The sequence below is a fragment of the Schistocerca serialis genome, unplaced genomic scaffold (assembly GCF_023864345.2).
Source record: "Schistocerca serialis cubense isolate TAMUIC-IGC-003099 unplaced genomic scaffold, iqSchSeri2.2 HiC_scaffold_1235, whole genome shotgun sequence".
Classification (NCBI taxonomy): domain Eukaryota; kingdom Metazoa; phylum Arthropoda; class Insecta; order Orthoptera; family Acrididae; genus Schistocerca; species Schistocerca serialis.
Genome location: NW_026047442.1, coordinates 12,501 through 17,500, shown reverse-complemented (window position 1 = coordinate 17,500; position 5,000 = coordinate 12,501). Strand labels below are relative to the sequence as shown.

At 52.9% G+C, this 5,000-nt stretch overlaps 1 non-coding gene across 1 annotated transcript in view; it reads right to left on the bottom strand.

Moving 5' to 3' along the window:
- The window catches only part of LOC126436403 (small subunit ribosomal RNA), a 1,909-nt gene extending 993 nt beyond the window's left edge, over positions 1 to 916 (bottom strand). Inside the window, exon 1 of the ribosomal RNA XR_007580637.1 lies at positions 1 to 916. This exon is cut by the window's left edge and continues 993 nt beyond it. This is a non-coding gene — a ribosomal RNA (small subunit ribosomal RNA).
- Between the last annotated feature and the right edge of the window lie 4,084 nt (positions 917 to 5,000).

Sequence of the window (5,000 nt, the reverse complement as noted above, 5' to 3'; positions counted from 1 at the left end):
GTCCTATTCCATTATTCCATGCACACAGTATTCAGGCGGGCTTGCCTGCTTTAAGCACTCTAATTTGTTCAAAGTAAACGTGCCGGCCCACCGAGACACTCAATAAAGAGCACCCTGGTAGGATTTCAACGGGGTCCGCCTCGGGACGCACGAGCACGCACGAGGCGGTCGCACGCCTTCGGCTCGCCCCACCGGCAGGACGTCCCACGATACATGCCAGTTAAACACCGACGGGCGGTGAACCAACAGCGTGGGACACAAATCCAACTACGAGCTTTTTAACCGCAACAACTTTAATATACGCTATTGGAGCTGGAATTACCGCGGCTGCTGGCACCAGACTTGCCCTCCAATAGATACTCGTTAAAGGATTTAAAGTGTACTCATTCCGATTACGGGGCCTCGGATGAGTCCCGTATCGTTATTTTTCGTCACTACCTCCCCGTGCCGGGAGTGGGTAATTTGCGCGCCTGCTGCCTTCCTTGGATGTGGTAGCCGTTTCTCAGGCTCCCTCTCCGGAATCGAACCCTGATTCCCCGTTACCCGTTACAACCATGGTAGGCGCAGAACCTACCATCGACAGTTGATAAGGCAGACATTTGAAAGATGCGTCGCCGGTACGAGGACCGTGCGATCAGCCCAAAGTTATTCAGAGTCACCAAGGCAAACGGACCGGACGAGCCGACCGATTGGTTTTGATCTAATAAAAGCGTCCCTTCCATCTCTGGTCGGGACTCTGTTTGCATGTATTAGCTCTAGAATTACCACAGTTATCCAAGTAACGTGGGTACGATCTAAGGAACCATAACTGATTTAATGAGCCATTCGCGGTTTCACCTTAATGCGGCTTGTACTGAGACATGCATGGCTTAATCTTTGAGACAAGCATATGACTACTGGCAGGATCAACCAGGGAGCTGCGTCAACTAGAGCTGAGCAGCCGGCCGCCCGGGAGTGTGTCCCGGGGGCCCGCGCGAACACGCAAGCGTCCGCTCAATTATTCTGCAAACAGGAGGAGGCTGAGCTCCCCTGCACAACACACCTCGAAACCCTCTCAGGTCCCGGCGGCGCGCAGCGCCGTCCTAAGTACTTGGTCGGGTTCGAGAGAGGCGCAATCGCCCGGAGTTAGGCGAGTAGACGCTTTAGGTGCGACCACCCGTGCTCCCAACTGAGCTTGCCGCTGCCGACAGAGGCCCGGGAGCGTGCTGTCGTGGCATTGCCGGCGGGAGACAACACGCGCCACCTACGGTGACCGGCAGCTCCAACGCCAGCGCCACAGAAGGACAAAAGCCCCACTTGGGTGCCGAAGCGAACTCTCCCAGCACAGCGCACGCGCCAACACGTCCGCACAGCTGCGATACAAACCACCTGCGAGAACCGCTGGGGCGACCGAGCAGCAGACGGCGTCGCGGCGCCGAGCGCCGGGCGGCGGCGCATCCTCAGCGCACACAGTCCTCAATCGGACCAGCACACTGCAGATGGCCACCGCGCTTCGCACCGGGCCCGCGAGGACCTACTTTGGCCGCAAGGCGCCGCGAGCAGGGGGCGCCGGCGCGCAGCTGCGCCGCCTGCCGCGTCCGTCGGCCGGCGCGCCTGCCACTGGCCGCCCCCACCAGCCGGCTGTAGCGCGTGCGCCCACGCACCGCGCTGCCAGCACGCCGGGCGGCCCCCCCTCACCGGCCGGGGACGGTCCCACCCAGCCACCGCCGCGTATCGCCTCACACCCAGATCCCCTTTCACGTTCGTGGGCATGGTGGGTCCCCTTTCACGTTCGTGGGCATGGTGGGTATCCATGAAACAACCGGTTAATAGCTCGACCGATCGTCGCCAACACTGATTCACCTCTAGCGAGAACAACCGCACCACAACGGGTTACCAGTTGTTCATTTGCGTAACGTCACCAGCAAACGTAGACGTCCATCGCCATTTGCAACGAGTATTGCATGCCTGTGTGTCAGGTGTCACAACACACTACGTCTGCCCACATAGACGCAACAACATGTGCACGCCTAGAGAACACGTGGAAGGTAGCCCCCGTACGTATGCGGTGTCCATTGCGCGAACGACTGTCAGCCGGCCTCTGCAGCATGTCGCAGATGTGGAACGCGGTGCAACATGCTATCACAGTGTGTGAGAAGAGACGACTACGTCCGAATACACGCTCCACTACATCAACAGACTGCTCATGCTGATCGCCATCCAGGGCGTCCGTTCCTCCCACACGTCTGAATGGCGTACCACACTGCAATCCAGCTCCTAAAGGGAGACGACACGTAGCTGCGTCCACAATATTTGGACTGTATGGTCCGCCGTTGCTAGGCGCAGTCGTCGTACGGTCACACATGTGCCACGATGTATCATTCAGTACATACGGACCAATGTGCAGCACAGTTTGCGGGTTTTGCGTACATCCGCGGACAGGTGACAGGCCGTACCACAACGTAGGCTGAGTACGTCGGCATGCGAAGGGCATTGAACATGCAAACTTCTCAACGACCAGCTTGCGAAGGCAGGGGGGAAGGGGGGGGGCATGTACGTCCTGCTGCTATCCACATTACAGTGTATAGCAGGAGCATGTGGAAAGTCAGCAACACTTGCAAGGTGTTTAACATGACGCGATACACAGGGGACCGGGCAGTGCGAATAGCGAACTATATTGCGAGGGTTGCGGTTAGGCAACACTACACTAATTTAACGAGTTGCATAACAATTACAGAGCAGGTTCAGCGACAACGTGCGTCAGGTTAAGGCGCAATATAGGTTAGGTTGAGGCGCAATATGGGTTACGTTAAGGCACAAATTAGGTTACGTTAAGGCACAAATTAGGTTACGTTAAGGCACAAATTGGGTTACGTTAAGGCACAAATTGGGTTACGTTAAGGCACAAATTGGGTTACGTTAAGGCACAACATGGGTTACGTTAAGGCACAACATGGGTTACGTTAAGGCACAACATGGGTTACGTTAAGGCACAACATGGGTTACGTTAAGGCACAACATGGGTTACGTTAAGGCACAACATGGGTTACGTAAAGGCACAACATGGGTTACGTTAAGGCACAACATGGGTTACGTTAAGGCACAACATGGGTTACGTTAAGGCACAACATGGGTTACGTTAAGGCACAACATGGGTTACGTTAAGGCACAACATGGGTTAGGTTAAGGCACAACATGGGTTAGGTTAAGGCACAACATGGGTTAGGTTAAGGCACAACATGGGTTAGGTTAAGGCACAACGTAAGTTAGGTTAAGGCACAACGTAAGTTAGGTTAAGGCACAACGTAAGTTAGGTTAAGGCACAACGTAGGTTAGGTTAAGGCACAACGTAGGTTAGGTTAAGGCACAACGTAGGTTAGGTTAAGGCACAACGTAGGTTAGGTTAAGGCACAACGTAGGTTAGGTTAAGGCACAACGTAGGTTAGGTTAAGGCACAACGTAGGTTAGGTTAAGGCACAACGTAGGTTAGGTTAAGGCACAACGTAGGTTAGGTTAAGGCACAACGTAGGTTAGGTTAAGGCACAACGTAGGTTAGGTTAAGGCACAACGTAGGTTAGGTTAAGGCACAACGTAGGTTAGGTTAAGGCACAACGTAGGTTAGGTTAAGGCACAACGTAGGTTAGGTTAAGGCACAACGTAGGTTAGGTTAAGGCACAACGTAGGTTAGGTTAAGGCACAACGTAGGTTAGGTTAAGGCACAACGTAGGTTAGGTTAAGGCACAACGTAGGTTAGGTTAAGGCACAACGTAGGTTAGGTTAAGGCACAACGTAGGTTAGGTTAAGGCACAACGTAGGTTAGGTTAAGGCACAACGTAGGTTAGGTTAAGGCACAACGTAGGTTAGGTTAAGGCACAACGTAGGTTAGGTTAAGGCACAACGTAGGTTAGGTTAAGGCACAACGTAGGTTAGGTTAAGGCACAACGTAGGTTAGGTTAAGGCACAACGTAGGTTAGGTTAAGGCACAACGTAGGTTAGGTTAAGGTACAACGTAGGTTAGGTTAAGGTACAACATAGGTTAGGTTAAGGTACAACGTAGGTTAGGTTAAGGCGCAATGTCGGTTAGGTTATGGTACGATATAGCTTAGGTTAAGGTACACATTGTTGTAGGGAAAGGTGTATTTGGGGGGGGGGGGCGGCGGCAGGTTCGTTGATAGTGATTATCGTAAGTGCATGCCTGCGGGATCATCCGATTTGTCACGTCAGGATGCACTTGTGGCTCATGACAGGCGGCGCTCCGATTCCAAGGTTGTGGCAGATCTGTGTCTTTCATTCCTGCCATTGTTTGTGTACTGTGACAGGAGGCAGTATGGTGATGTTGGGTGCACCCCTGTGTAGGACATGTGTGGGTGTTCGTGGCTTAGCTGAGCAATGGCGGATGTCGGAAGGGTGGGATATTCTGTTTTCTGGGTGGACCTCCCGGTCTGGTTATGATAGTGTGGATTGTGTAATGTGGCGGAGAGGATGCACCGGATGTTCTTCCATGCTGGTGGTTAGATATTGTGTGTGTGCCTGTTAGAGGCAGAGAGTAGTGTGTGATAGTGTCTGGCTGACGTGTGGTTCTCATTGTGTGCAGAGTCTTTCAGCATGTATAGGGACGGTTGTATATATTATCTGTATTCTGATGGCTCTGCATTTATTACTAATCAGTGCCGTGTATACGGTTACTCTGGTTCCAGTCGAAACTGTTCTATCTCTGTACATTAGTGACACTGCGGCTCCACTATGTTGCTGCCCCTGTCGGCCGTTTCCCCCAGTGTATGGCTAGTGATTATCAGCAATCAGTCTATTAGTCAATACCGGTAGTGTGACGACTTCAAATGTCCGGGATGGGGGAAGCTAAACCCTTCCCGTGGGTCAGGGCCTAGAAAGACTCTTCCCACGCAGGAGGCTCGGACTGTCGTTACTCTTCCGAGAAATATATTTGCCCAGCGTTTTTTGCGACTGCGAGTGCAACGCCAGGAGGCTCCGACTGTCGTTACTGTTCCGAGATATATATTTGC